This window comes from Podarcis bocagei (assembly GCF_964188305.1).
Source record: "Podarcis bocagei genome assembly, chromosome: 10".
Taxonomy (NCBI): Eukaryota; Metazoa; Chordata; class Lepidosauria; order Squamata; family Lacertidae; genus Podarcis; species Podarcis bocagei.
Window position 1 is genome coordinate 21,481,074 of NC_138135.1, and position 13,286 is coordinate 21,494,359.

Consider the following 13,286-nt stretch of genomic DNA (forward strand, 5'->3'; position numbering starts at 1 on the left):
AAGCCAAAGGAAACAAAATAAACAAACAAACAAGAGGGAGCCGGCTTGGGTCACCTTAGGTGGTCTATAAACAACCTCTCCAGCCTCAGCAGTCCTGCTTTCCAGCAGCTCTTTCGACCTCAATCTGACACTTACTTCAGGAACCGATGAAGCAATGCTTGTTTAATTCAGACAAGCAAACAGAGCAAAGGGGAGGCAAGATCGCTGAGGATTACCATATGAATGGACGCCTTTTCTTTCCTTTGGGCCCTGCTTGAGAAAAGTGTTCTTTCTCATGTAAGATGCAGCTCTTGAAAAGCCATGCATCACATACAGATATTTAGGAAATGGTGCCTGGGTGCCCCTAACCCACAGAAAAGCAGTTTAATATGCTGCTGGGGCAGCAGCCCCTTTCACATAGTGGGCAGAGAGGATGGGAGAAGCAAGGGCATTTCAGAATAACAACAGAGGGGAATACAGTCTTGAGTCAGCTGACAGCCTAATTTAAAACACCCTTTCTGGAAGACATACATTTTTAGCAGACTTGTCCACTGGCTCAACAGATCTGGAAGGGAATGCTGTTTGGCAGAGTTTCAAGGGATGACCTCATCTGAACACTTGATACTATGGTGCTTCTCTCCCTGCTCCTTTTATTTACAGAGGCCATGATATGGCCATTCCTGTGGAGCCTCTCTGGTTCCTAACTTCACTTTAGTTTGTTGTCCCAAGAATAAGCATTATCAGCTGAGAAGGGATTCACAGAGGGATCTTTTGCAGGCTCTCAGATGGGAAGAGTCACAGGGCAAGGCAGGTCTTTAGAGTATAATTGCCATGGTAGACCTAGAGAACTCACCAGTCACGAAGCTAGACAAGAACTTTTTTGTCTCTTTTAAAGAAAAACAGAATAGATGCAGGAAACACCTGACTCCGCCCAGACAGAATTAACTCCAGTGCCACCTAGTGACTCATTTATATAATGACACTATCCACACTATCACAGAATAGGAAAGAGTGGTATTGTTCTGGCTAAAGAGCCTGGCCGGATCTGGAAGTTTTACAAACCTTATGTTTTCTCATATGGGTCATATGATGTTTGGATGGCTCTTGCAGGTTTGGTTTGCCTTCCTGCATCCCTTCCCGCACCCCCACTTTGCTGAGTGGCAACACAATTTTCAGGAATGTTAAGGCTTGAACTTTGACACTTGCCTGACTTCCTCACTGCATTATTTTTTGAATAAAGGAGACCCTCCAATGTGTTAGTGAAGCCACTGAAGTCACGCAGATGGAGTCCAAAGAGAAATGAAATCCTAGTAACACTTTATTGATCAAAACTGAAAAAAACAGTGTATAATTTGAGGAGAAAGAAACAGAGGAGTTTTGTCTTAATTACTCCTGGCTATGTACAGAGCAGGAAGACATTAAACTAAAACATACAGAGGAAAACTGCCTTAGAACTGCACAGCCAATCAGAGCATGTGCTACCTCACTAAAGATCATGGCACTCTAACTGGTTGCTAAGCAACACACACACACACACACACACACACACACAGTTGACTAACATCGAGAACAAAATTAACCCATAAGCAGAATGATCTCTGTGCATTGTGTTTCATTTCAACACAATTATCATATTTTTTCCTATTGACTCTGAAGTGTCTGGATCTAATAGATTTCCTTTCTGCCACCAAAGTATATTTCATCTCTCCATTAAATTCTGCCGCTTAAAAGTTTCAAGAATTACAACTGTGAATGCTGCCATCCCTCACATTTTCAATCTAAGCTGCTGTCAATCTGCACATACGGTGCCACCAAGAATGACATACTAGCCATGGCTACAGATTCTTCCAAGAATAATGGCTACAATTTAAATGGCACTTGAGTATCCTGTGCACATTACATACCTGATCACCCCAGTCATTACAACAAGCAGGCAATGTAAGGCCAGTGCGGGTTTTTTCCTGGGGGTACTCAAGGCTATGCAGTACCGACACCTATTTTTTCTAGAAGAAAAGCACTAGTAGAGCAATATCATTATTATCCCAATATCATAGATAAGAGGGCTAAGAGAAAATGTCTTGCCTAAGGTTATCCAGAGAGCTACATCACATAGGGAAGCTCTGAACCAGGAATTTCCTGGTTCACATCTCAGCCTCCCAACCAATTTGCTGTACTAGTCAACAGCACTCTTTGAAGTACCTTATATCAATGAAGATAACCTTTAAAAGAATTATGTAAAGCATCATTTTCAGTAACTACTCCATCCAGTGATTTTCGGCAAGTTAGGAAGAATACTTATTAAGCAATCTTTTAATGGAAGCGTTTGGTGTGTTCTTTGATATGCCTCTTATTTATTTAAACTTTATCCAGTCCATCTTTTTTAAAATCTCAGAGCAGAATGCAATAATAAGAACAATAAGAAATACCGTACTTTTTAAAAACAGCATTAAAATATACTAAAAAATAATAATCAAGATATAAAAGTAAACATGTATATCTTAGGTGTTAATTAGTCAAGCTATTTTTTGATATGACCAACATTGCCCTTGTCAACTGTCAAAATAACTATTTCCCTTTTAAATAGTTATACGTGTCTGCTGTTTTTGAATTTCCTTTCCTTCTGATCTCACTCTTACTTTGCTCCCTTGCCTACCAATTTAGGATTACATTCTAGGCATCTGATGAAAACCTCTGTGCTCTGCAAAATTTTGTTGTTGTTTAGTCGTTTGGTCGTGTCTGACTCTTTGTGACCCCATGGACCAGAGCACACCAGGCACTTCTGTCTTCCACTGCCTCCCGCAGTTTGGTCAAACTCATGTTTGTAGCTTCGAGAACACTGTCCAACCATCTCATCCTCTGTCGTCCCCTTCTCCTTGTGCCCTCAATCATTCCCAATACCAGGGTCTTTTCCAGGAAGTCTTTTCTTTTCATGAGGTACCCAAAGTATTGGAGTCTCAGCTTGAGGATCTGTCCTTCCAGTGAGCACTCTGGGCTGATTTCCTTCAGAATGGAGAGGTTTGATCTTATTGCAGTCCATGGGACTCTCAAGAGTCTCCTCCAGCACCATAATCTTACACTGCAAAATCTTACACTGTTGAGAGCAGTTCACAACAGTATGAACTGTTTAAACAATAATAAATACATTAAGTGCAATTAGAAATCTACTTTAAAATTTGTATAGTAAAGATGTTTTTAAAACATAGTAAACATTTTATAACCAATGCCAGCACATTTACTGCACAAAAATATTTTCCCCTTGCTTTCCTAATAAGTTACAATGCTTGCAAAATGTCTGTAAATCTGTATATTGGCAAGCCATTCTTAACAGCTAATTCTACAGTTTTGAGGCCGATATCAAAGTTTGTAAAGTTCATTTTTAAAAGGAATTTGTTCTACTTCAAGTATAACATGTCTTAAAATGAACTAGTTTCAGTTCAACCCTTTACAAAATGAACTGGTTCATGGCTAGTTCACAGTTCAATTCAGGTTTATCCAAAGATCCTCAGCGAAAATATTTTCATTCTGAATGTTACAAGCTGCTGTGCTGAAGTATGAAATATACCTGGGTGTTGGGAACCTTTGGCTCTCCAGGTGTTGCTGAACTACAACTCCCATCAGCCATAGCAAGCATGGCCAGTGACCAGGGATTATCGGAGTTGTAGTTCAGCAACATCTGGAGGGCTACAGGTTCCCCACACCTGTGATATACTTAAGAGGGCTTTTCTAGGGGTTGGACTATATCACCTTTGTAGTCCTTTCTATGCAACTCTGTGTCTTTGTCTTCTATGACAAAGCTAAGAAGACATCAAAACACACATATAACAGAATGTGAATTGTTTGATTTCTTTCCCCCAACAATTGTTATATTTAAGCTTAAAGGCCCAAATGAGTAAGGACAACATGTAAGAGAATAAAGTTGGAGGTTAACTAGAAATCATTCAAATATCTGTCCCAAAATCAATTCACTTTCAGTTCACTCAACAACTATGAGAACCACTTTCAGGAGCAGCTCAGAGATTTTTGGACGAATTTTATGAACTGTGTTAAACTAGCTTATTCCAAGCACTGACAGCTGCAGGTAATTAATTTCCTGTAGCAGTAAGGTGCTTTTGAGAGCCTTTTGGTTCTAGAAAGTAAGATACAAGTATTATGAAAAAAATAAAAAGGAACAATTCTGCATAAAATGCATGTACCACTTTTAAGGGCACACAAAGGTGACTTTACGTTTACCATCAGCACTGTGATTAATGTAGCTATTGCCATATGGTTCTGCCCCCTCAAAAAGTTGCTTAATTAAAAATATTATGGATCACTTCTCAAACAAAAAGTTTCACAAAGTGGTTCTCAACAAAAAATTTATTATGCCGACTTGCCAATTACTCTCCCCCACAATGACAGAAATATCCAAAGCCTGGAAGAATATTTGGAAACTGGGGGTGGTTGAAATGTTAGAATAAAGAGGAAAGGCTAGGAATGGTCCCTGTGGGAAGTAGCTGTCCCATAGAGTGACCAGGTGTCCTCACTGTTACCAGTTAGACTGCTGTTTCCAAGGGATGCCTGGGCTTTCTGCATGTCCAGTACTGGACATACAGGAGGAGACAAGGTCTGCAGTGGGTGATCTTCCTTGTATTTTTACTAAAGGCAAGCCAGAAGCTCAACTTGCTGTAGGATGCTGGTGCCACACAAATTGAAACCTCAGTGCCATCCTCCTGGGAAGGGAAATTATGTCATGTTCATTTCCTTTCCAGAGACAGCATTTAAAAAAATGGCTGCCTGGGGAATGACAACTCTTGTCCCTGGGATGAAATTATAGTCAAAGGAAAGAATAGGATTAAAATCTCAGCTGCTGACTTGCCTTTAGGAAAGAAAACCTGAACCTTCACATCAGGTTCTGATACCTGGTAAGTCCAGACTACAACTCCCATCATCCTTGACTGTTAGCCATGGTATCTGGGACTGATGGGAGTTCAAAAACTTCCAGAGGGCTACAGAAACCCCATCCCTAACATAAAGGAAGCCACTGAGGAGAGCATTTTAAAGCAGTCTCTGTATGGCTACCATTTTGTATGCAGCGGCCTTGAGGAGGTAAGCCTGGAATCCTAATCCCACTTACCTGAGACTAAGCCACACTAAATTCAATAGGACTTACTACTGTACTAAGAAGACATGGTTAAGTTTGCACTGCAAGTTGTGAAGTGGGACACAGATTTCATGAGAGGATGTTTTCAAAAGCATTTGCCCTGCCTAAACCCACCATCTCAGATAGTTGAAACTGACTCTTATTTACTTGGGGATTAGAAGATTATTATTTTTCCTTGTTGAAAACATCACTGCAGGCCACTGCTCTTGAACAATTCCCAGTGCTACAAAAAATGATCCAAAACATTTCTCTTCCCTGAAGACTAATTAAAAGAAGCATATTGTTTTGACAACTGCTTTGCCAGTCAGAAACTTAAATCCTGAGTTTAGATTCAATATATTATACATGCAGATGCTCTTTGGCTTGCTAATATTCCTCAAATGTATGTCCCAAATGCTGTAATTTGATCCCAAGAAGGGAAGAAAATGGAGAAGAGCTAAATGTCTGGGGGGCTGCTTTGATGGGAAATACGGTGTAGTCATAAATAAAATAAACAGCTGTGGAATGTTTATTATTTTATTTATTTATTACTGTATCTGCATCCCACCTCCCTTTTACTTATTATTACATCTGTATCCCACCTCAAAACAGTAGGTTGAAAAAAAGTGTGTCCCACCCAGCCCCATTATTAACCAACCCACCCTGAGTTCCAAAAATCTGACGTCCATTGTGAGAATGTAAAACTTTTTTAAGTACAAGTTTTCCAATATATCCAACTTTCAGAAAACAGTGGATTTTTAAAAGAAGCTGTTTAACACCCAGCCCTACTGATAACGTAGAAGCTAAGGTTACATTGGAGATGGTGGTGAATGAACAATTAAATTAAGTGACAGTCCTAAGGGGCAGAAAGGAAATGGGATGTTCTGTTGTGGTACACACCCACTGTGACATCACCATGGTGGGGGCACCACCACAACAAGAAAGGTACTGTTTGCATGCACTTTCATTTGCACACACACAGCATACCCTGCAAGTATACTGGAAAAAACAGGACCTCCCCATTTTCCCCCATGTGAGAGCATGCCCCCCAAAGTGCATCTTTTAAGGACTATCTACAAAAACATTATAAGTTATATGAATGTTGAGAAATTTGCTAAGTTTTGGAAAAACATGCTTCAGTATTGAGATTTGAAAATGACGGAAATTAAGTTATGACTGTGAAAAGCTTAAATTATAGAGTATATAATCAGATGAAAGTACAAAAACACATGAAACAAGGTATCAATTTGCTGTTACTTTTTTTTTATTTCAAAGAAAACAGGGGATGGAAGATGTGGGGAAGTCCAGTTGATTATGAAAAAAGATCTGGAAATGTGAATTTTCTTGTATTTAACTTTCTTTTTTTCTTCTGTAAAATCGCTTTTGCTGTACTGTTGACGATGTATTCTGACCTTGGAAAAAAAGCAAATAAAAAAATATTATAAAAAAAAACAAAGTGCATCTTTTGGGCTCTGTGTTCTTGTGTGAGTCATGTGATTCACACAGGAGCATGGCCGGGAAGACAGGAGCATGGCCGGGAAGACACATCCTGGTTTGGGGACTCAACATGTTGAAGGGTATGCAGACTGGCATAAGTGGATTTATTTACTTTTAAAAACTTGTTTTGCATCAATGTTTCAGGAGCTCGTCCTATTCTCGAGTAGGACCCTGACAGAGAGACATGCCTGACCGGCATGTTCTCTCCCTCCTGGTCGATCGTTTGAGAGCTTCAAAAGCTTTCTTCTGCCCAAACATCACAGTGACTGATCCCAATGGACATCAGCACACTTGGGGATCCACAGAGTTTGCAGTTGCATGACAGACCTCAGCAACTCAGCATTTTGGCTAATCTACCTTATTTACACACGGAGCATTGCAACATGGCTCCCACTCTCTCTAGCATCAGACAGCAAAGATAAAGGACAAAGGACAATAGTCCCACTTCACGGAACACAGTAACACAAACATCCTGTCTCTGTCACTTCCCACTGTGGAGTCAAAACATACACCATCATGTGATAGACAACAAACCCATGACTGGAACCACAGAGCAGGAATCTTAACACAATGCTGGTTTATGGGGGAAAACTCACTAACTTGTGGAAACAGGATATGTCTGGATTTGGGTTGATGCTGCATGCACAATATTTTAACAAGCAAACCTGGCATACAGAGCACACTGGATGCACACTAAACTGTAGTGTGTGCACAGACTCTCTGCCTGGGGAATTGGAAGGAGTTAATCTTGACAGCCATTTTAGGTATTCAAGACTACTGCCACGTTTGCAAATTTTAACAAAGGCATTGAAGCTGTAATTCCGAATCAGTGGTGCTGCATATTGCATAACCCTATCACATTGTGAAACTGATATTGCTGGATGAATGGAAGTCATTTTCATGAAAACAACCAAAATATGTGCCTGGCCCTTCCCTTTTTAGTGGCTTTCTGGCTGCCCTTAGAATAAATGAAATGCAGTGTACTTGTGCATAAGGGATAACTCCACCTGAGCTCCTCAACACAATGAAGCAAATTCCAATATGGTTGCTCTTCTGTCTTCTTGAAAAAAGACAGTAACTTTCTTGTAAATCTCCCAAATTCTCCTCTAAGCCAAGGGTGGGGAACTTCCAGTTTGCAGACCGACCTGGTGTCACACCTAATGTGGGAAAGTCACATAGCCAATCCTGACATAAAGCAGGGATGACTTCAGCTGATGAGTGGGAAGTTCAATCCTGCTGGACTGGCTATATTGCTTAGATCCCTGTGGGGAACTCAAACACTCGTCCTTGCCTTGCAGAATGCTCTGAAAAAGACCCTTGCACTGTGGTTCCTAAGTGCTTGGCATCTGACATCATAATGACACCAGGTGATTGACTGATGAGTTGTCCTACCCACCTATCAAAGTTGGTCTGCAGGGGTAGGACAGAAAAGCCCCAAAGGTTCCCACCTCTGCTTTAAGCCTTCCATGACCCCATGTTGATCCCAATTATTGGAGGGGGGGGGCTCAATTTCAGAGTCTGCACTAGCGCTCCTCATTATTCATAGCATCAGTTTGCTCCTCTGTTTTCTATTACTAATCTCCATGCAGTTCCTACACAACAGCCGTCACCCACCTGGCACCTTCTGTGCTGGCGAGGCTTGATGGCAGTTGCTGTCCAAAATATCTGGAAGGTGCCATGTTCATGAAAGCAGCTGTCCACATACTCTTCTCCCTCTTGGGAGGACTGTCAGGAGCACTGTTGGGTTTTGTATTAAGAGGGAGAAAAGATGGACTTGGTACCATTGCATTCATGCACATTTATATGCATCTTACTGAACAAGAGATGATGTCCTTGAGATGAAAGCTCTAGGATTGTACAGAGACAGAAAGCATCTGCTTCTCCTTCCCTCCTCCCCTTCTTGAAGTAATTAGAGGGGCAAAGGCAAAAGCAGAGACACTGGGAGAGTTCTGTCTAATGGTGGAAAGCTTTGTACCTCTTTAATGATGTATTAACTCCCACGTGCAAACACACGGGGCGAAACAAATGAGGAAGTGCGGATCAGAGACTGGACTGCATTTTTGCGTTATTGCAAGTACCAGATTGTGTGGGGAAACCAAAGGTTTCAACCAACCCTAAAGCAAACCTGATGTTCATGGGTGCTGTGTTCAGTAATGGGAAATGAAGAAGCCAGGACAATGCATAAGAAACAAAATTGCATTTCTGGTTCCCCCTGTTTTTATTTCTAATTATGGCAACGAAATGACAGTATGGTAAAAGCCATATGTGACCTTAGGTCTATAGGAAACCTAGATCCAAGATCCAGATTCACACATCCAGCACTACAAAGGTTCAACTAAAGGCATCTTCCAAAATAAAATATCTGGAACTAATATTACAAATTATGTGAAAGCGGAACACATTGCGCAAGCTTTCTTGTATCAATGGCAGGATGTGAGGAACAAACAGGAAGCAGTCAAAACCAATTAAGGGAAACCTCTGATCTGGAAATGTCTGCAGGTGAAATGCACATTTTGCATCCAGTTATTTGACTGATCCAAAGCCCACTTATTAAGTCAATGACAATAAGCTTTTTGCTAATGCAGGGAGGTAGCTTGCATCAGAGAATGGGAAAGATATATATCAAAGCAGCTTTTGGTAGTGGGTTCAGAGGAGTTTGAAACAGGAATTTATGTAGTTTCTATTTAATAAATTTATTGGCTGCTGTGCAAAATACACTATTTTCCAATAGTGGGTTACAGTTTTGAAATAATATAAAATATAAAATAGCATAATAGCATTACAAGCCATGCCAATCTATGCCCTGATTGCAAGGTTCTGGTCCACAAACCAAACTAATTTCCTTAGGGGAAATTAGGAACAATGGAGGCTGGTGTGCAGCAGCACCCCTTACTGTGCTAGCTTATCCTTGCAGCAGCAGCAGCAGCAGCAGCAACAGCAGCATACTTTTTGCTCTGCAGCCTATCTTGGTCTCCAGGGCACATACAAATGTGGTTCTTTCGCCACTTCTTGGTACCCTGGTGGGAGGGAGGTATTGCTTTGTTGTTTTCATTTTAACTATTTATTTGTGTATTTATCTTGTATTTTTATCTTGTGAGCTGCCCTAAGATCTTATGATGAAGGGTGGTATATAAATCTAATACCATCTCTCCTAATTCTGTTGTTCCTATAAAAATTAGCCCCCTTTATTCCTTTGCATTCTAATACCCAGTTCTTTTGATGCTTTGAAGTACTAATGATTAATCCCCCCAGGCTCACCTAACAACCACTTGTTGATTGAATAAGATTAAAGGCTGGTACACACTTAGGACATTTACCTAGGTTAATTACTTCTTCCCATGCTAATTGCTGGTGCTCAGAAGTAGGTCCACACACATATTCCCGTACACATGGATCTTGATTACATTCTTCAGACTCTGAATCACAGTCTGTACATATAAACGCTAATTAAACGCCTCAGACTCATTACATTTGTTGTTTAGTCGTTTAGTTGTGTCCGACTCTTCGTGACCCCATGGACCAGAGCACGCCAGGCACTTCTGTCCTCCACTGCCTCCCGCAGTTTGATCAAACTCATGCTGGTAGCTTTAAGAACACCATCCAACCATCTCATTCTCTGTCGTCCCCTTCTCCTTGTGCCCTCCATCTTTCCCAACATCAGGGTCTTTTCCAGGGAGTCTTCTCTTCTCATGAGGTGGCCAAAGTATTGGAGCCTCAGCTTCACGATCTGTCCTTCCAGTGAGCGCTCAGGGCTGATTTCCTTCAGAATGGAGAGGTTTGATCTTCTTGCAGTCCATGGGACTCTCAGGAGTCTCCTCCAGCACTCATTACATTACTCCCTTCTAATGCACTTTGAGACTGTCTTATAACATATCCCAGTTGTAACATACATTTCTAATTAAATCCTAAAATTTGCTAAACCTAAAGATTTAGCACCATAGATCTATTGCAATACATTCATAATCATACCGGTAGCAATGAAATATTAAAAACTCTTCTATATGATTTTCCTTCCAGTATATCGCCTAGCAATACTAGCACACTGCTAAAAAGCAGAGGCTATTGAACCCCCTGACAAAAAAGCAATATTAAAACGGCAGGGCCATAGATGAGTGGGAGAGCATCTGCTTTTCATGCAAAAGGTCCAAGGTTCAATCTGTAGCATCTCTAGGTAGGACTGGGGGAAGATCTCTGCCTGAAACTATGGAGAGCCTCAGCCAGTCATAGTAAACAATACTGATTTGCAGGAGTAGCTCATTCTGTTTTGATGCCTGAGGGGAAACAGGAAGATGCTGCCCTGCCAAAGTCACACGACTGCAGCTTCTGGGTTCTTGCGAGATCTCGCAAGAGGTCCGCAAGATCTCACCGGAACCCGGAAGCCACCACTGCTTGTCCTTGCTTTTCTGGTGGCAGTGGCAGCAGTAGGGGAGCAGGTGGGGCACCCTGCTGCTATGAGAGAAGTGAGGAGAAGCTGTAGCAGCAGCAAAATATTGCATGAGCTATGCAAGATCTTGCGATAGTTCCACAAGATCTTGCTGGAATCTGCCACTGCCACTTCTCCTCGCTTCTCTTGGAGGCAGGGCAGGAGGGGTGCAGCCCCTTAGGATTCCACTGTCTGAGGCAGCTGTTTCAGTCGGCCTCATGGGTGGGCCGGCCATGCTGAACTAGATCAATAGTCTGAAATTGATATAAAAGCAATGCTATCTGGAAAAAGAAGAGTTAAAGTTACAGAGTTGATTTCTAGGGAGGAAAGAGACATAGCACAAGAAACAAATGTCTTGTGCTATCTATACAGGCCACAACTAACCCAGCTGCCTTTGGAAGAGCTCCACAATAGGCCATTTATAATGGGGAAAATTGTGCAGTTGTTCCACTATCTTAAAAAAACAACAAAAGTTGGAATGTCTGTGGTCTGGGGTGGGTGGGGAGGAAGCTAAACATGTGGGGATGTTTTGCTCACATCACACAGATGTCTTCCGAAAGTAAGTGAACAAAGTGTGAGTATTCCACTGTAGACACCCAGCAGAAACAGCCTTCATACCCTATGTTAGGTTGAAAAGCAATTTCAGAATGAAGCTCTCCCCTCTTGGGTTTCAGTTGTTATTTTAAGGCATTCGGCAGTGCTTTCTAGGATGTTAGAATTTTTGGGCTGGACTGGTGCAAAGGGTTCCAATTAAAGATGATTTAGAAGCTATATGTAATCATTAGAAATATTATTTTTATTGTCCATAGGATGACTTCTTAACTCAAACTGCCCTATTATACAACAAGGATTTGTTCTTTGTAAATAATTAGATATCTCGACATTTTAGGTACTTTTCTATGGATGCTATTGGGCATCAGATAAGAAACTGCTAGATAAACCCTGACTCTTAACTCTAGGATCTGAACAAAATAAGTCTTGGCTGCCCCACTACGAGTGCGGTTTTTTTAAAAGCCACAACAGGGGATTTTAAACATTTAAATGATTTGGGGTACTTAACCATTGTAAGTTGTGACAGCTTGCATTTCCAAAAATAAATGGGCATTTCTGGAAAGCCATCAAAACATAAAAAGTTCCCCAAATCATTTACATTTACAAAAATCCAGTTTTACACATGGGGTGTCTTGTTTGCTTTTGCAACGGCCATTGGCTAAAACCAATACAACTTTGACTTTGGTGCTGTTTCCCCCCCCCCCCCCGCCCTGGGCTGTGAGCCTCCAGACTTCAATCCTAAAGTACACGCTCAAACTCTGCCACCACTTGTCCTATATCAGGTTGGATGCAGCTGGGCTTGCACAAAGAGTACATGAGAAGTTGTCACATGAAACTTTGGTCTGTGAAGAGCTTCACCTGTGGATCAAAGGCACAGTTCAAAAGTTGCCTCTAATTTCTCCAGGCTTCGCTTATTCTGTTTCATGACGGAAACAAAATCTAAAGAAAGCTGCTGATTTCAGCTAGGAATTGAGGGGGCCACTTAACTATATGATCTTTAGCTGTTAATTTAAAGCTGGACTCTGTGTCTATTACCCTCTTCTTATTTCAGCTTGACCCATTCCTCACTTCCTCCTGATTCCCTAGTGGAATTTATGGTTTAACCACAAAACTTTAAATGACCTAGTGTTTCAGATAGTACTGCTTCCTTTCTTACTCTTAGCCAGAAAAGATAATAGTGATTTTCTTTGAAGGCCAGCAATTCACTCAGCCAGACTTTTCCTTAATTATGGTATATGATGCACATTCCCACTCTCAAATACAATGTTTCTTCACAGCCTTGCACCTTATGCAGTCACCTCCTCATGCGAAAACAGTGGCTGTAAACAAACTAGCCATGCATGTTGGCAGCAGTGTTTCAGATAGTGTTCTTAGGTTTCCTCCCCTGAAGCGGCAATAAGAAATTAAAAACATGACCTGTACTATTGTGCCCCTAGTGGAGAGGAGGATTCAATGCATAAGGGGGGAACCTAGTAGACAAGCCATCACTCTGAATGACTGTTTACAGCAGGCTTCCTCAAACTCGGCCCTCCAGATGTTTTGAGACTACAATTCCCATCATCCCTGACCACTGGTCCTGCTAGCTAAGGATCATGGGAGTTGTAGGCCAAAAACATATGGAGGGCAGAGTTTGAGGAAGCCTGGTTTACAGGATTTTAGTATAGGATATAGTATATGATAGTATATGCAGAAGGTCCCAGGTCCTATCTGCAGCAT